The sequence below is a fragment of the Peromyscus maniculatus genome, chromosome 1 (genome assembly GCF_049852395.1).
Source record: "Peromyscus maniculatus bairdii isolate BWxNUB_F1_BW_parent chromosome 1, HU_Pman_BW_mat_3.1, whole genome shotgun sequence".
NCBI lineage: Eukaryota > Metazoa > Chordata > Mammalia > Rodentia > Cricetidae > Peromyscus > Peromyscus maniculatus.
In genome coordinates this window covers 39,653,328-39,672,150 of record NC_134852.1, presented here as the reverse complement: position 1 = coordinate 39,672,150, position 18,823 = coordinate 39,653,328, and the positions used below count along the sequence as shown (strand labels likewise).

General features: G+C 39.2%; 1 protein-coding gene across 1 annotated transcript in view; it reads left to right on the top strand.

Annotated features, from left to right (window-relative positions):
• The window catches only part of LOC143274342 (uncharacterized protein C2orf78 homolog), a 40,502-nt gene that overhangs the window by 287 nt on the left and 21,392 nt on the right, over positions 1-18,823 (top strand). The window contains exon 2 of the mRNA XM_076577118.1: positions 2,030-2,082. The gene's annotated coding sequence lies outside the window, so the exon portion shown is untranslated. The remainder of the gene's footprint in view (positions 1-2,029; positions 2,083-18,823) is intronic.

The following is an 18,823-nucleotide window of genomic DNA, read 5'->3' as shown; positions in this document are numbered from 1 at the left end:
AGAGTACAGAGGGTCTGAAACAGGAAGCTGAGTCAGGGATACCTGTCGCAACAGAGTCCCAAGACAGTTTCCAGGGAAACCGTGTACTATTGACTCATAGTACACAAAAGAAATCGAGGCACAGAGTGTGAAAGGCCATATACACAGTCTCTAAGCTAGGAATAGATGTCAGGATCGAGTGTGTTCTCTCCAGGGGAGCAAGGGCCGCTCAGGGGAACTGGAAGAGGTGGATCCAAGGCCTTGGCTAGACCTACTCCCTACCTGCCTAGATAACTGCTGCCAGGACCTGCTCCCCTCTACCACCTGGCTTTTCACCCTTTGTCATGTGAAAACCTTCTTAGGTGCAGTATTGCAAACCTAAGGCTTTGGTATTTGAGAAGAAAAGAGATGTTCCATGAAGGGAAGCAAGCACTGGAGCAGTATAAGAGGGGAGAGAGGATACTGTAAAGATTTAGCCTCTGATCTGTTGATTTACACTCCTGCCATGTCCTTTTATCAGAGATCAAGTGCCTTGGCATATCTCAACTTAAGTATTATTTTGTACATAACTAGGAATAACTATGTTTAAAATTCTTAGAAAGATTAATGAGATTGAAATAAACGTGTACACACACCTATGAGTGTATATATGTGTTGTTTTAAATCAACTACTTGACAAGCAGTGAGTGTAACAGAGCTATTACAAGTGTTCTTCTGCAGGAAGATTTCCAACTCTGATTCTAGGCATCTGGGGTAGGTTAAAAAAAAAGTTATTGCTAGGGTCCCAGGCCCTGCACATTAATCTCAATAAACAAACTGGAGTCTCAATCTGCAGTTCAAGGGAGAACTAGATTCTGTATGTAAAACTGGTAACTTCCTTGGTTTGTTTGCTTGGTCAAACATGTACTCAGGGAAGTTCAAGAGAACAGAGGTAGATTTTTGTTTCTTTGTTTGTTAATTATTGTTGCTGTTGGGATAAGGTCTGCTATACAGTTCTGATTGAGCTGGAAACAGACTATAAACAAGGCTGGCCTCTCCCTCTGAAGTGATGGGATCAACTGTGTGCGCTACTACACAGTTGTAGTGTGAGCTAGGTTTTCTGGTCGTTTGCCCTTTCTTACCACATTTACAACTGTACTCTGTTCCCCTGTGCCACCGTGATGACTTCCTCCAAACAAATAAGAAACAGAAGCATGGAGGTTTAGAGAGATTTTGGCATCATGGTGGTCATATTTAGAATTTGCAGAAAGACTGTTGTATTTTGTTTGTCGTATACATTCCAATTTTATTGATTCTAAACAGCGAAAAATCTGTTTTAAACTTCTTGTAATCAGCAAAATACAGTGTGTAAACCAACCACCCACTAACTATTACCATCACCTTAGTTTTAGTGTCTTCATTCCTTAGTGAGCAACTGCCCAAGTATAATTATAACTTGTTTTTTAAATCAGAACTACTCTAAATGTGATCCAATGAGGAGTTTTTTTTTGAACCTTCAGAGTCTGGAGTAGGAACTAAAACCCCATGTTTTAATAAGTTCCCCCAAGGTTCTTAAACACATTAAGCTCTGAGAGGTGCTCTTTTAAACCTCATCCTAAGTATTTGAAGACAAATCTGGCCAAAGGAAAGAATTAAGAAGTATCTAAGATAGTTGTGGTACTCCTCTGTAATCCCAACAACTAGCAATTAGAAGCCTGAGACAGGAGTATTGAAGGTTTAAGGCCATTGTGAGCTACATAGCAAATTCTAAGTCAGCCTAGGATGCAAAGTAGACTGTGTCTTTAAATAAATATGTAAATAAGCAGCATTCAGTAGGAGCAGGGACATGGATCCATGGTGAAGCACTTTCCAGGCATGCATTAAACCACACTGAACTTAATCCCCCAGCACTGCAGACTAAAATAAAAGGATAAACCAAGAAAGCTTGGCCTTCTCATACTAACCACGTAGTCCATCTCTAAATAAGTGTAGGTCATACTTAGAAGAGCCTTGGATATTACACTCATTCCTAACAGGAAGTAATCTTCTATTTTTGTCTTTCATCCCCCAGCTGTGATTTACCATGCCTTTTCTTATAAAGAAGCCGAGGAGCACTATGTACAGGTATAATCTTTCAAAGGTGGGCTGGGAGCGGTAGACTTGAGAGCAAAGGTGGTTCAATGGCTTCTAAGACTGGTCTAGGTGTCCTTTCCCATGGATTACTCTTCACCTTTACAGTCAGCATATTAGGCCCCATCGAGGTCTTTTGTGCTGATGTCTTCTTGTACCAGGCTCCTTTCTTAGGGTACCAGATTCAGCTCTGAGGGACTTGGACTCCTAGATTTCATGTCATCTCCCTCTCCATGGGGAATGAAAGCCTGTGCCTACCTGAAACCTGACTTTCTCTTGTTTTTGTGTTCAGTGCTCAGGCCATTTCATAAGTGAATGTTATAAATTCTGTCTGTCTGTCTGTCAGCATGCTTTGTCAGTTGGGTAGAAGCATCACCTGTGGCTCATAAAGAGTACATGTCCCACCAGGCTGTGTGGCGCATGCTTTAATCCCAGTTCTTGGGAGACAGAGGCAGGCAGTTCTCTGATTTCAAAGACAGCTAGGGATACACAGAGAAACCCTGTCTCAAAAAAGCAAAAGAGAGAGAATTTCCTTGAAATCAAGATTTTAAAAGGCCTTAATTTTATTTCCCCATGAAAGAGAGACCACATAAGTGTTTAAAAGAGCCAAATTGTTCTGGTATTGATGATAGATTATTTAACCATCCCGACTTTGAACTACCTCAAAGATTGTGTGTTCTTTCTTTTTACCCCCTGCTTTAGCAGAGAGAAGGTATAGGTCACTGTTGATATGTTAATCTAAATAAAGTTGGCAGTTAGCCTCAGACTTGTTTTTACTGTCTGGTTAGTGCAAAAAGAGCCCAGCAAATGGTCCAGAAAAGAGCACTGCCCGGGTTGCAGCAGATGAAAGCCGAGTGAGGTGCCTGCTGCCCAGTGAAGAATAGACTGTTGCTGCCCCAACTTGAGGGGTGCTGAAACTAGAGTGTCTCAGGACTGGGTGCAACAGTGAAGTGGTTTCACCCTCCCTTGCCAGGGGTATTACAGTCCTGTGGATAAGAGTGAGTAGTCCCTGAGATGCCCTTCATGCTTTCTGCCTCAAGGAGGACTGGAGCAGACCTCTCCAACAGCAGCCACATGGAGGCCACAAGGCTGAAAAGCAAGGAAAGGGGACTGTGCTGCTCAGTGTCAGATTTCCTCCTCCTTGACCTGCCTGGAACCCCCAGGCAATTTCCCCTAGTTCTGGAATGACTCATTTCCCTAACAACCCCAGTTCCCTTACACTTCAAGCTACTCTTGTGGTCATGACTTATTAAATAACCTGTATCATGCATTTCTCAAGCTTCCTTCCCCACAAGGATTAGAGAAGCCTTGCATTACAAAGAATTTTGAATGCTAAATAGAGTTACCTCAGAGAAACAGGACAGGAAGTCAGTTTTTGACCTGGCTGCAGTGTAGGACAGTGTCACAGTTAGCTTGTGAGTGTTACTTTTACATCTTGGCAGTTGTGTGTAGCAAACACTTGGAAGACAAAGGATTTGTAGCCTAGATCATCAAAGCTGGTGGCTCTCAGGAACGGGGTCTGAGGGCCCTGGAGTCTGAGAGAAGAACAGTAAACCACACCACCTGTCTCTGAGCAGGAGCTGGGGAGCCAGTGGCCTGGGGCCTTTGTGAGGGCCTTCCTGAAACAACGCATACCTCACTGGAACCAGCAAGACTGTGAGAGCCATCTGCAATGCAAGGCTGTGGTCTTGGAATACTTCACTCGTCAGAAGCCAAAGCAGCAGCAGAAGAAATCCAAAGGCCTCACTGCCAAACAGAGAGACATGAGTGAAGGGTTCACATCACGCTCCCATGGTCGCATATACCCGGCGGACACTTCCGCCTAGCCAATTCCAGGTCAGGATGGTCATATCCGAGTCACGGCACCAAAATGTTAGTTATTTAGCTGCGTTGTATTCTTACCCTGCAAGGAAGTGTCACGAAACACAACAGAATCCGCTTATAAGGAAGCCTGCGAACTGGGGAATCTGCTCCGTATGCGACAGACTGCTCTCCTTTCGCCTGAACCGCATCCAAATTGCATCCAACACCGCTTTCTTGGATTGGTGAGTTCCCCCATTTTTCGGCCAGCATAAACGGTTTCCTGAATCTGTTAGAACGACTGTTGATCGTCCAGCGCCTCACATGTATTCTTGAGACTGGGGGAACCCCCAACCATGGTCTTCATTGGCTACGGTCGGCCCCTATCGCAGGCCTAACTTTTCTAGCCATCTCCCATGTCTGCAGCCTGAGATATTTCTCGCGTTGGGGCCATAGTCATGGTGCGTCCTGGGAGCCACGATTTATAGGCTTTGTATAACATGCTATAAACACATAGCCTTCCATGTCCCAGAAGGCATGAGAGTGTCACTTTACCCTGGGACTGTCTCCCTGAGGTTCTTGCAAGAAGTTCTTGTTTCAGGTTTGAGCCTGGTGTTCTTGACTCTCTGACCCTGGCTTTGTGTGAAAGGGTACCAAGACAAATGGTAACAACCTCAGAGAAAAACTTTGGTCCTCTCCCTTCACTTTCCCTACAATCCCACTACTTTACACAAGGAACTGCTTTGCAAATCTGCACCTTAACCTCCTCTGTCAGTGGGTTAAACAAGGTTGATGTTAATTGTTTTTGTTTCTTTGGGTGAATTCCTGCAGAGCTGCAGCTGCTTGGTTTCCTGAGTGTTAGCACCTAGCTTTGATCTGCTTTTTGTGATTGCTACATCTTGTCTCCATTACCTCCTGTTTGAAGTCTTATCTGAGTGTTTGCTAGGAGTTCAAAACCTATGAAAACTTGGTTTAGGGACAATCCAGAAAACTGTGGCGTTCCTTTACTGAGAATTTGCAGTTGGCATAGTCCCTTTGGAGAGGTTTAGATAAGACGTTTTGGTATATGGAATTGACTTCCTAAAGGTATTAATTGTATAACAATAAAAAGGCCCTTTGCTTATCTACAATGTTTCAGTCCGGAGAGATGGACACCCTCTGAAGGTGGAAAAGTCTAAAAATCATACTTAGAAGGCTCTGTGCCCTCTTTCCATGGACCCCTATGTGTTCATACACACACCAAATATACAACGTTTTGGTGCAACATTGTCATGATGCTTCAAGAAGGACAGAGGATTCTGACACTTTTAAGAATTGGAAGAAGTTCACCCACTGGGTAAGATGACTCCAGGATTGGCAGGGTCATGGGGAATTTAAACTCCCTATCTCAGGAGCACAAAATGTACAATTGCTAAAATGCTTGTTAAATAGAAAAGCACTAACTGTCCATTTTTTAATGATAGAAATAAAATGGCTCCTGAGACAAAGAATAAATCAAGGAAAAAGGCCCATCCCAATAGAGAAAAGGGAAGGAAAGAAAATCTCTGGATAGTAAAGGGAGAAATGCTTAGTCCAAAAAAAAAAAATTTCCTGGTAAAAAGGGGGAAATTATCAAATCAAGGACTAAAAAATAAAAATCACTGTGAACAAAAAAATAAAGGAAAGAAAAAAGCCTCTTCCCAGTAAAAATAGGAAGAAAAAAGTCTCCTTTTGATATAAGAAATTGAGGATAGTTGTAACTTAGAGCTCTCCATGCCTGTCAGCTCTTTCAGAGACCTGTGGGTCAGCACTAAGAGGAGGCATCTGAATCGCAAAGAATGAGTGGCTGGGCCTCATTGCTGCAGCCTGAGCAAGGACAACAGACCCAGAGCTGAGAGTTTTCTTGTCTGTTTGCTTAACCTTGGTTTAAATGATTCTTGTTTTTGTTTTTCATTTCAGCAGGAATAACTCAATATTAAAGATTCCCTACTAGGAAATACTTTTTATCTTTTCTTATGGTTGGAATAAATCATTATCAATGGTCCCTTCGTGAGAGAAAGAAAAAAATTTAAACAAGCCCAACTTCTAGTAAAAAACAAGTATGGTGAGGGCATAAAGTACTAAGTCAAAGCTGTTTGAATTTCCAGAGCCTTTAGTCATTCATCCTGTAAAGGCTGTTCTCTTCTCTTGATAGTCTAATCATAAAGCTTAATTTTTATAGTAAATGAACTGGAAGAACAACATTCATGACTTTATAGTATTGGATTTGCTCTTCTCTGTTGGTCATTTACTGAAGATTTGGCTCCACTCTTTTAAGTTGCTTTCTAGAAATTCTTGGTTAAATTACATAAAAATGTAACACCTGAAACAGATTGGGTGGTTAGCTTATTAGATAATATGGTTACTAAGGTAAAAGCTCATAAAAATGATATCTTACTGATAAGGAGCTTACAAATATTATTTTTCACTAAGTAAAATATAGGTAAATTATTTGACCCACACTGTTAATACTTGGCAAGTTACATTAACATATTACTTAAGATCTGCAAAAAAGTATCCTCCTGTTAAAATTTTATAAAAATATTCCATAGTATTCCTTAAAGTTACCTCTTAAAATCCTACAGATATTGTTTTCAATGCTTTTAGAGATGGCTTATGTAAAAAGGACTATGCAAATAAATGCTGGTGGTAAAGTTGCTCAACTGTTATTACTTCCATATTGTAAATGTAAAGCAACTCCAATTGTAAGACAGGAGATTTAAAAAATACTGGGAAAAAAAGCTGGGTGGTGGTGCACACCTTTAATCCCAGCACTCGGGAGGCAGAGCCAGGCAGATCCCTGTGAGTCTGAGGCCAGCCTGGTCTACAGAGCGAGATCTAGGACAGGCACCAAAGCTACACAGAGAAACCTTGTTTCAAAAAAATACATAAATAAATACTGAAAAAATATTTTGACAAGCTGCTGTTATTAATGATAAGAGGCCAAAGTTAAAATTACAAGTAAATGATATTCAGGTTTCAGGCCTACCAGACACTAAAGCTGATATATCTGTAATTTTTCAAAAATCTTAAAATCCCACTTGGCCTTTAAAAGAAGTCTCCACTCAATTTGTAGCCAATGGAACCTTATCTCAGGTAAAAACAGAATGTAGAGTGGATTAAATGCATATGGCCTAGAGGACAAATAGGCATGTTAAAGCCTTGTGTAGTTGATATAGCTGTGAATTTTTGGGAGAGAAATTTGTTACAAACAATGGGAAACTCAAGTTAATGTTCTTACAATTTCAGAAAGAGCCCATAAAATAATGTTAAAATTGGGGTAAGTTCGTAGAAAAGGTATTGGAAAAAATTGTTGAGGAAAATAAGAGGATATACAACAGGATATCCTCTTTTTTTTTGTCCAACAGCAGGATAAAATAGGAATTGCCTATCCAAATTTGGAGTAGGGGCCACTGCTGGTAATCTCACTGCTCTGCCTTTAAAAGTGCTAACTAATAAGCCTACATGGGTGGGGCAGTGGCCCTTACCTAAAGAAAAATTACAGGCACTTGAGCAACTAGTTAAAGAACAGTTAGATGCTAAACACATAGAGGAAACTACTAGTCCTTAATTCTCCTGTGTTTGTAATAAAAAAGGAATCTGGTAAATAGAGATTATTAATTGACTTAAAAGTGATTAATAAGATGATTCCACCTACGAGACCTTTATAGTCTGGAATTCCTTTATCTTCTTTATTATCTGAGGATTGGCTTATTATAGTTATTGATTCACAAGATTTCTTCTTTATTATTCCTTTACAAGAACAGGGTAGAGAAAAATTTACTTTTCCAATTCCTACTAATAATAATGCTCAACCAGTAAAATGATGTCATTGGAATGTCCTTCTCCAAGGAATGTTAAATAACCCAACTTTATGTCAATATTGGTTACATCAATCACTAGAAATTGTTTGTAAACAATTTCTTCAATTTATTATCATAATATGGATGGTATTTTATTGGCTGCTTCTGATACAGATACATTAGAAAATATGTTTAATATGATACAGAAAATTTTACACTGTTGGGGACTACAAATTTCTCCTGGAAAAAAATACAAAGAGGAGATTCTTTTAGTTATTTAGGATTTAAATTAAGTAAACAGAGAAATCAGCTGCAAAAGGTCCAGATTTGCGGAGATCAAATGCACACTCTTAATGATTTTTAAAAAATATTGGGTGATATTAATTGGTGGCCTGTTGTATGATATTTTGTATGTGTTCTGACAAATAAAGCTTTCCTGGAGATCAGAGGGTGGAGCTAGCCACTAATTAACCATAGAGGCCAGGCAGTGGTGGCACACACCTTTAATTCTAGCATGTGAGATGAGGAAGCAGGAAGACCAGTATAAAAGGGCAATAGAGCTAGGTAGTGGTGGATCACACCTTTAATCCCAGCACATGGGAGGCTCAAACCTTTAATCCCAGCAGTAAGAAGGATCATGCCTTTGATCCCAGCACACGGGAGGTGGGGACAGGAATTATAAGGTGGTGTGTGGAGACAGGATCTACCTACCCATTCAGTCTAAGGATTCATAGAGACAGGATATCCCCCATTCAGTCTGAGATTTTGTAGAGGCTTTAAGAAGTCTTTCTAGCGGTTGCCTGCTCTGCTGATCTTTCAGCTTTCACCCTTGATATCTGATCCAGGTTTTTATTATTAAGGCTAATTAGGATCACACTTCAGTTGCATCCTACCATTAGATTGTGTACTCAAGAATTAAATAATTTGCTTCAGATTTTGCAAGGTGACTCAGATTTAAACTGTCCAAAACAATTAACAGCTGAGGCTTAAAGTGAATTAGCCTAAGTAGAACAAAAATTACAAAATGCCTATGTGGATCGATTAGATCTCATAACTAAATGTATTTTAGAAATCATTCCCCTACTGGACTCATTATGGAGAGGGAGGATAATATTTTGGAATGGATTGTCCTAGCTCACAAACAGAGGAAAATGTTAACGACCTATAGGGGAAAAGTTTCTGATTTAGTCACAAAGGGAAGAATAAGAATTTGTCAATTGTTAGGAATGGATCCAGCTGAGATTGTAGTACCCTATACTAATGCTGAAATTGTGCAATTATGGGTGATTAATGATGATTGGCAAAGAGCTTGTAGTAATTTCCTAGGAGAACTTAACAACAAATATCTAAAAAGTAAGTGACTTCAATTTATAAAGAGAACTGAATGGATTATTCCCTATGTAGTAAAAAGAGCATCTATTTCTGGGGCTCTTACATTTTATACAGCTGTGAATAAATTAAGAATGGCTAGTTATAAAGCAGGGAGTATCAGTAAAGTTATTGAAAGTCTATGATTCAATTCAAAAATCAGAGTTATATGTGAAAGACCCTAGCCCTTCAGGCTTACACCCCCAAGCCTCAGGAAAAGAGAAACTTCAAGCACCAGGAAATGAGAAACTAAAAATCTAGTTCCAAGGGCAACCTGACATAGCCATTGTTCAATCTCCCCTGCAACCATATAACAATGTAAAAAAGATTTCTGTTAAGAGATGTGCTCAACTGTGACTGGGATAGTTGCAGGTGTTCCAGGAATGACCACCATGACCTGTGTGTAAACTCCACTCCCGCCCTGATACCCCCCTTGAGGTTTCAGGAAAAATGTACCTGTTGACGTAACTGTACCCCTTCTGTGATCACTCTGTACCCAGACCATGATCTTGTGAAACGAAATTGTATGGTAATTGTAATCTTACAGGTTTTGTGGGGTTTTCCTTTATAAGCCCTTATGGGGCTGCAGTAAGATGCAACTCTTGCTCTTGGATGCAAAGGAGCCCTTCTATACATAAGCTTAATAAATCCTCCTGCTATTGCATCAACTGGACTGGAGTCTGGGTTCTTGGGGCGCCCACTTGAGACCCTAAACTTTGGGGTCCAACAATATGCCATTCTGATGGTTTTATTAGACCTTAATGAATCTCTTAATATAATTAGTGATTCCTAATATGTGGAAATGGTGGTATTGCATATAGAAACTGCTAAACTTATTCCTGATAATTCAGAATTAACTTTATTATTTGTACTACCATAATAAGCAATCCAAGAGAGGACTTGTCCACTTTATATTACCCACATTTGATCTCATACTGGGTTGCCTGGACCGTTAGCTAAAGGAAATGAAGAAATTGATCAATTACTGATAGGAAATGTATTGTGAGCCTCAGAATTTCACAAGAAACATCATGTTAATAGTCGGAGCTTAAAGAAATGTAGATGAATTTCTAAATGGTCTTATTACATAAAAACACGGAGCCAGATACAGGGGTGAAAGCCTGGGAGAGATCAGGGAAATAGGGAAAGCCACAGCTAACCTTACTCACCAACTCTGCAGCTTCCAAGTGCGAGTTACTCCTGTCTACCCACATCTATATGGCTTGCTGTTCTGCCATTGGATTTGCTCTCTCCATTCACTTACATCATTTTCTCATCCTACCTAGTTCTGTCACTTCCTCTCTGTCTGTACAGACCTCCAGAGTTAACTAGTTTTGGAGTTTATGGCGTGTGCCACTACACCTGGCTCTGTTTCCAGTATGGCCTTGAACACACGAAGATCCTGCCTGCCAAGTTATAGGATTAAAGGCATGTGCTACCATTTGCTGATTTCTTTGTTTATTTAAAATGGCTTGCTGTTTCATCTGATCTCCAGGCAAGCTTTACTTATTAAAACACAAATAAAATATCACCACAAAGAAAAAATTTTTCATTACTTGGCAACAAGCTAAGGAAATTAGAAAAAAAAAGTCCTGCTTGTTCATTGTATAAGCAAGTTCCTTTACCTGCAGGAACTAATCTTAAAGGTACACAAAGTAATGAAACTTGGCAAATGGATGTATTCCATTTAGCAGAATTTGGAAAATTAAAACACATCATATCCTTGATACACACTCTGGATTTTAATTGGCACCTGCATTAAGTTCTGAAAAGGCTGATTCTATAATTACACTTTTATTAGAAACAAAGGCTGTAATGGGCATACCAATACAAAATAAAAATGATAACACCTCACATATATCTCCTACAAAATCACACTTTTTGTTTTTTACAGGTTACAACATAAAACACATTACAGAGATACTATATAATCCTACTGGACAAGCAATTGTTGAAAGACCTAATAACACTCTAAAGGAGATGCTTGTCAAACAGAAGGATAATATGAGGACCCCTGGGATGGACTGCACAATGCCTGACTTACCTTAAATTTTTTAATTGCTAATGAAACAGTAACAACAGCTACTGACAGGCATTGGACGATACAAAAAATTTGTCTGTACTGAAAGGTTGCCTTTACATCAGTATGGAAAATGAGAAAGGTGTTAGGATGGGGTTGAAGTTATGCTTATGTTTCTGGAGGAGATTAGAAGTTAATAAATTAATAAAGCTTAGACATGAGCAAGAGAAGTCTCCTGGATGCTTCCTGTTACTGAGATCCTTCTGGGAAGGAAAAAACACAGAATGCCTTTGGAGCAAACAGTTAATCCCTCTACTTGGGGACAGCTTAAGAATTTATATGACAAAGGGGAGGTGGTAATTTCTATGACTCAGAAACCTCTGAATTCTACAAATCTATTACTTGTCATGTTACCTTTGGTAACTTTACAGGTAAAAGGGACTGATCATAGTTACTGGGACTTTACTCCTAATCCTCCAATTAACTTAGCAGTAAGGTGGGAAAATATGGATATTCCTGTGGTGGTTAATCTTCTTGGCTATCTGGTCCTTATGATAACTGAGGCCTTGCTCAGCCAATGGAGGAGGGTAAATAGATTAAAAATTATACTGTGAGAGCATAAGGAATTCCTATTCATATGGGAAATGGAATTCAGTATCTAAATATAACCTCTCAAGTAGGACTATCCACAATTCAACCTAAGGTTATCATAGTAAGTTTTATATACTTCATGCATCTGGTTTTAAAGGACAGTAGATTAATGCTACTAGATCTATAAATCTGCCATTCTGTGAGATGGGGGTTACCAACAAGGAATCTGACTGGGTACATTGACAACAGTGCAAGATTGAGAAACCTTGAGTGCAAATTCATATCTCCTGTGGAGACATCATTGATTGGAGCCTTTATGGCTCCCCTCAAGGAAAATATTCTCACTTAGAATTAAAATTGAAGTGGTATAGATTGAGTGGAACTGTAGAAATTAGTTCTTATGTTAATGAACCTATCCAGTGGCATGGAGTTGGAATGTCAAGTTGTCCCCTGCACTTTGGCTAACTTGTGAAAGTTAGCAAGTGTGTCCCACCCTCTTTTTTATGAATTTTTTATTAATAAATTTTTTTTTCATTTTACATACCATCCTGTTTCCCCTTTCTCCCCTTCCCCAGTTCTTCCTACCTCCCCCCCCATTTCCACCCCATCTCCTCATAGAGGGTAAGGCCTCCCTTGGGTAATCAACACAGGCTGGCATACCAAGTTGAGGCTGAACCTAGCCCCTCCCCACTGCATAAGGGCTGAGTAAGATATCTCACCACAGGGAATGGGCTCTAAAAGCTAGTTCATGTACCCAGGATAAGTCCTGGTCCCATTGCCAGGGGACACACAAAGACACCAAGCCACACAACTTTCACTCCCATTCAGAGGGCTTAGTGTGGTCCCGTGCAGGTTCCCTGGTTGTCATTCCAGAGTCCATAAGTTCTCACTAGCTTGGGTCAGCTATCTCTGAGATTTTTCCCATCCTAATCCTGACTCCCCTTGCTCCTATAATACTTCCTCCCTCTAGTCAACTGAAATCCATGATCTTGGCCAATTGCTTGGCTATCGGTCTCTGCATCTGTTTCCATCAGTCACTGGATGTAGGTTCAGATGTAGGTTCAATGATGACAGTTAGGGTAGACACCAATCTCAGTGCAGGGGAAAGCTAGTTCAAACACCCTCTCCACTAATGCTGGGGACAATCTTGTGAGTTTCTGGGGTTTTCCATAGCTGCAGATTTCTCCCCATCCCCTTCATGGAACTTTCTGTCAAGATATCTCTTTCATTGCTCTCCCTCCCCATCTCTCCCCAATCTCAAGTGCTCATGTTCCCACCTTCCATCCCTTCCTTCTAATTCCCACTCCCAGTTTACCCAGGAGATCATAAACCTTTCCCATTCCTGGGGCAATCCACATGTGTTCCTCTTGATGTCCTCTTCTTTACATAGCTTCTCTAGGGTTGTGGATTGTAGCCAGGTTATCCTTTGCTTTGCATCTAAAACTCACTTATGAGTGAGTATATTACTGTGTTGGTCTTTTTGGGTCTGGGTTACCTTACTCAGGATTATTTTTTCTTGTCCCATCCATTTGCCTACAAATTTCATGATGATATTGTTCTTTTTGCCACTGCGTAATACTCCATTGTATAAATGTACCATGTTTTCTTTATCCATTGTTCAGTTGAAAGGCATCTACTTTGTTTCCGGGTTCTAGCTATTATAAATAATGCTGCTATGACCATAGTGGAACAAATGTCCTTGTGGTATGGTTGAACATCTTTTGGGTATATGCCCAGAAGTGGTATTACTGGATCTTGAAGTAGGTTGATTCCCAATTTCCTGAGATACTGCCATACTGATTTCCAGAGCGGCTGTACAAGATTGCATTCCCACCAGCATTGGAGGAGTGTTCCCCTTTCTCCACATCCTCTCCAACACAAGCTGTCATCATTGTTTTTTTATCTTAACCATTGTGTCAGGTATAAGATGGTATCTCAAAGTTGTTTTAGTTTGCATTTCCCTGATGGCGAAGGATGTTGAACATTTCCTTAAATGTCTTTCGGCCATTTGAGATTCTTCTCTTGAGAATTCCCTGTTAGCTCTGTAGCCCATTTTTTTATTGGATTGATATTTTGCTATCTAGTTTCTTGAATTCTTTATATGTTTTGGAAATCAGCCCTCTGTCAGATGTGGGGTTGGTAAAGATCTTTTCCTATTCTGTATGCTGCCTTTTGTCTTGACAGTGTCCTTTACATTAAAGAAGCTTCTCAGTTTGAGGAGGTTCCATTTATTTATTTTGTGCTCAGTGTCTATGCTACTGGTGTTATATTTAGGAAGTGGTCCCTATGCCAATGCATTCAAGAGCATTTCCTACTTCCTCTTCTATCAGGTTCAGTGTAATTGGATTTATTAATTTACTTGGATTTGAGTTTTGTGCATGGTAATAGTTATGGATCTATTTGCATTCTTCTATATGTAGATACCCAGTTAGGCCAGAAGCATTTGTTGAAGACGCTTTCTTTCTTTCTTTCTTTTTTGTCACTGTATAAATTTGGCTTCTTTTGCAAAATTGAGGTATTCACAGGTGTGTGGATTGATGTCATTGTCTTCAATTGGATTCCACTGATCGTGTCTGTTTTTATGCCAATATCAAGCTGTTTTTATTATAATAACTATATAGGAGAGCTTGAAGTCAGGAATGGTGGTGCCTCTCGGAGTTCCTTTATTGTATAGGATTGTTTTGGCTATCCTGGATTTTTTGCTTTTCCATGTGATGTTGAGTATTGTTGTTTCAAGGTCTGTGAAGAATTGCATTGGTATTTTGATGGGGATTGCATTGAATCTATAGATTGCTTTTGGTAAATTGCCATTTTTACTATGTTGGTCCTACATATACCATAACATGGGGAATCTTTCCATTTTCTGATACCTTCTTAAGTTTCCTTCTTCAAAGACTTAAAGTTCTTGTCATACAGGTCTTTCATTTGTTTGCTTAGAGTTACCCAAAGATATTTTATGTTATTTGTGGCTATTGTAAAGGGTGATGTTTCTCTGATTCCTTTCTCAGCCCATTTATCATTTTTATATAGGAAGGCTACTGATTTTTTGGAGTTAATCTTATATCCTGCCACGTTACTGGTACTGAAGCTGTTTATCAGCTGTGGAATTTTTGGGGTCACATGTATACTATTATATCACCTGCAAATAGTGGAAGTTTGACTTCTTTTCCAATTTGAATCCCCTTGATCTCCTTTTGTCGTCTTATTGTTCTAGCTGGAACTTCAAGTTCTATATTGAATAGATATGCGAAGAGTGGACATTCGTGTCTTAGTCCTGATTTTAGTGGAATTGCTTTGAATTTCTCACCATTTAGTTTGATGTTGGCTGTTGACTTGCTGTATATTGCCTTTATTATGTTTAGGTATGTTCCTTGTATCCCTGATCTCTCCAAGACCTTTATTATGAAGAGGTGGTGGATTTTGTCAAAGGCATTTCTTAGCATCTAATGAGATAATCATGTGGGTTTTTTCCTTTCTGTTTGTTTATATGGTGGAGTACATAGAAAGATTTCCATATGTTGAACCATCCCTGCATCTTGAGCATAAAGCCTACTTGATCATGATGGATGATTTTTTTATGTGTTCTTGGATTTGGTTTGTTAATATTTTATTGGGAATTTTTGTATCAATGTTCATGAGGGAGATTGGTCTGTAATTCTCTTTCCTAGTTGTGTGGTTTGGGTATGAGGGTAACTTAGCCTCGTAAAAAGCGTTTAGAAATATTCCTTCTGTTTCTATCATTTGGAACAGTTTTAGGAGTATTGATATCAGTTCTTTTTGAATTCTGGAAGAGTTCTGTGCTGAAACCATCTGGCCTTGGGCTTTTTTTTTTTTTTTTTTGGTTGGGAGACTTTTGATGACTGCTTCTATTTCCTTAGGGGTTATAGGTCTATTTAAATTGTTTATCTGATCTTGTTTTAATTTTGATATATGGTAACTGTCCAAAAACTTGTCCATTTCTTTTACATTTTCCAATTTTGTGGAGTACAGGTTTTCAAAGTATAATCTAATGATTCTCTCGATTTTTTCAGCATCTCTTATTATGTCCCCCTTTACTTCTACTTTTGTTAATTTGGATATTCTCTCTCTGCTTTTGGGTTAGTTTAGATAAGGATTTGTTTGTCTTGTTGATTTTCTCAAAGAACTAACTTTTTGTTTCATTGATTCTTATATTTTGGTTGTGAGCCTATCCTTTAACGGCTGAGCTATCCCTCCAGTCCTTGTTTCATTGATTCTTTATATTATTCTCTTTGTTTCTATTTCATTTATTTCAGCCCTTAGTTTATTTCTTGTCGTTTGCTCCTGGGTGAGTTTGCTTCTTTTTCTTCTAGAGCTTTCAGGTGTGCTGTTAAGTCACTGGTGTGAGATTTCTCCAACATCTTTTTGTGGGCATTTAGTGTGATGAATTTTCCTCTTAGCACTGCTTTCATAGTGTCGGATAAGTTTGGGTATGTTGTGCATTCATTTTGCATTGAATTTGTGGAAGTCTTTAATTTCTTTCTTTATTTCTTCCTTGACCCATTGGTGATTCATTTGAGCATTGTTCAGTTTTCATGAGTTTGTAGCTTTCTGCATTTTGTATTGTTGTTGATTTCTAACTTTATGGTCTGATAAGATACAGGGGGTTTCTCCATTTTTTTTTTGTACCTGTTGAAATTAGTTTTCTTACCAAGTATGTGGTCAGTTTTGGAGAATGTTCCATGGGGTGCTTAAAAGAATGTATATTCTTTTGTGTTTGGGTGAAATGTTCTATAGATGTCTGTTATGTCCATTTGAGTCCTAACATCTATTAGTTTCCTTATTTCTCTGTTAAATTTCTGTATGGCCAACCTGTCCTGTGGTGAGAGTGGGGTGTTGAAGTCTCCCACTATTAGGGTGTGAGGTTTGATGTGTGATTTGTGCTTTAGTGCTGTGGGATGTTCTATAAGCTATGAATGTGTTGCTCTGATTGACTGATAAATAAATAAAACACTGGAAGGCTGAGTCAGGAGACACTGTTAGCCGCCGCCAGAAGAAGCAACATGTAAAGATACTGGTAAGTCCTGAGCCATGTGGCAAGGTATTGATGAATAGAAATGGGTTAATTTAAAATATAAGAAGTAGATAGCGCCGGGCGGTGGTGGCGCACGCCTTTAATCCCAGTACTCAGGAGGCAGAGCCAGGCAGATCTCTGTGAGTTCGAGGCCAGCCTGGACTACCAAGTGAGTTCCAGGAAAAGCGCAAAGCTACACAGAGAAACCCTGTCTCAAAAGAACCAAAAAAATAAAAAAATAAAAGAACTAGATAGCAAGAAACCTGCCATGGCCATACAGTTTATACATAATATAAGTCTCTGTGTGTTTATTTGGTTCTGAGTGGCTCCGGGTCTGGGTGGGAATGGAGATAACTCCAGTTACATGTTAGTAATATGTCTTTTACAAATGTAGGTGCCCTTGTAATAGGGGCATAAATGTTCAAAATTGAGACTTCATCTTAATGGGTTTTTCCTGTGATGAATATGAAATGCCCTTTTTCATCTGTTTTATTTGCTTTTTGTTTGAAGTCTATTGTGTTAGATATTAGGATAACTACACCCACTTGTTCCTTAGGTTCATTTGATTGGATATTTTTTCCTAGCCTTTTACTCTGAGGTAGTGTCTGTCTTTGAGGTTGAGGTATGTTTCTTGTATGCAGCAGAAAGATGGATCCTGTTTTTGTATCCATTCTGTTAGCCTTTGTCTTTTTATAGGTGAACTGAGTCCATTGATATTAAGGCATATTATTGACCAGTGACTGTTAATTCCTCTTTTTTGTTGTTGTTGTTTGGGTGGTGGTAGTTTGTGTGTTTCCCTTCTTTAGGATTTGCTGGTGTAACTTTATCTATTGCCAGTGTTTTGTTAGTTGCAGTAACTGCCTTGGGTTAAGTTTTCCTTCTAGTACTTTCTATGGGGCTGGATTTGTGGATATGTAATGTTTAAATCTGGTTTTAACATGGAATATCTTCTTTTCTCCATCTAGAGTGATTGAAAGTTTTGCTGGGTATAATACTCTGGGCTGGCATCTGTACTCTCTTAGTATCTGCATAACATCTGTCCAGGACCTTCTGGCTTCCAGAGTTTCCATTGCGAACTCAGGTGTAATTCTGATAAGTCTGCCTTTATATGTTATTTGAACTTTTTTCATTGTTGCTCTTAATATTCTTTTTTTATTATGTATGAATAGTGTTTTGGCTATTATGTGACAATGGGACTTTTTTTGTGGTCCAGTTTATTGGGTGTTCTATATGCTTCTTGTACCTTCATAGGCATGTGTGTCTTTAGGTTGGGAAAGTTTTTTTCTATAATTTTGCTGAATATATTTTCTGTGCCTTTGAGCTGGAATTCTCCTTCTTCTATCCGTACTATTCATAGGTTTGGTCTTTTCATGGTGTCCTAGATTTCCTGGATGCTTTATATTAAAAATTTGCTGGATTTCAACATTTTCTTTGACTGATGCATCTATTTCCTCTGTAGTATCCTCAGTGCCTGATATTCTCTCTTCCATTTCTTTTATTCTGTTGGTAATGCTTATGTCTGTAGTTTCTGTTCATTTATTCAGATTTTCCTTTTCCTGAATTCCCTCAGTTTGAGCTTTCTTTATTGCCTTTATTTCAGTTTTCAAGTCTTGAACTGTTTCCTTCACTTGTTTGGTTGTTATTTCTTGGGTCGATTGACTTTCTTTAAGAGATTTATTGATTTCCTCCAACTTTTTGTCTTTTCCTCCATTTCTTTAAGGGAATTTTTCATTTCCTCTTTTAGGGCCTCTATCATCTTTATAAAGTTGTTTTTAAGTTCATTTTCTTCTGGAACATCTGCTTTGGGATGTTCAGGTTTGGCTGTTGTAGGATTACTAGGTTCTGATGCTACTGCATTGCTCTTTATGTTGTTTAGTGTGTTCTTACACTGCAGTCTACCCATTTCTTCCTTTAATATAAACAGGTGGAGCTCCAGATCACTCTTCTTCAATTGGTGCAGGTTGACCCTCTGGCTCCTGTGGTTGCTCTTCTTCCAATCAGTCCAGGATAAGGCATATGGCTCTGGTGGTCACTGGTGCCTAACGGGATGGTTGGCCAGAGCCAGGGGTAGGAGGAGGCTGATGCCCAGTCTCTTGAGCTGCA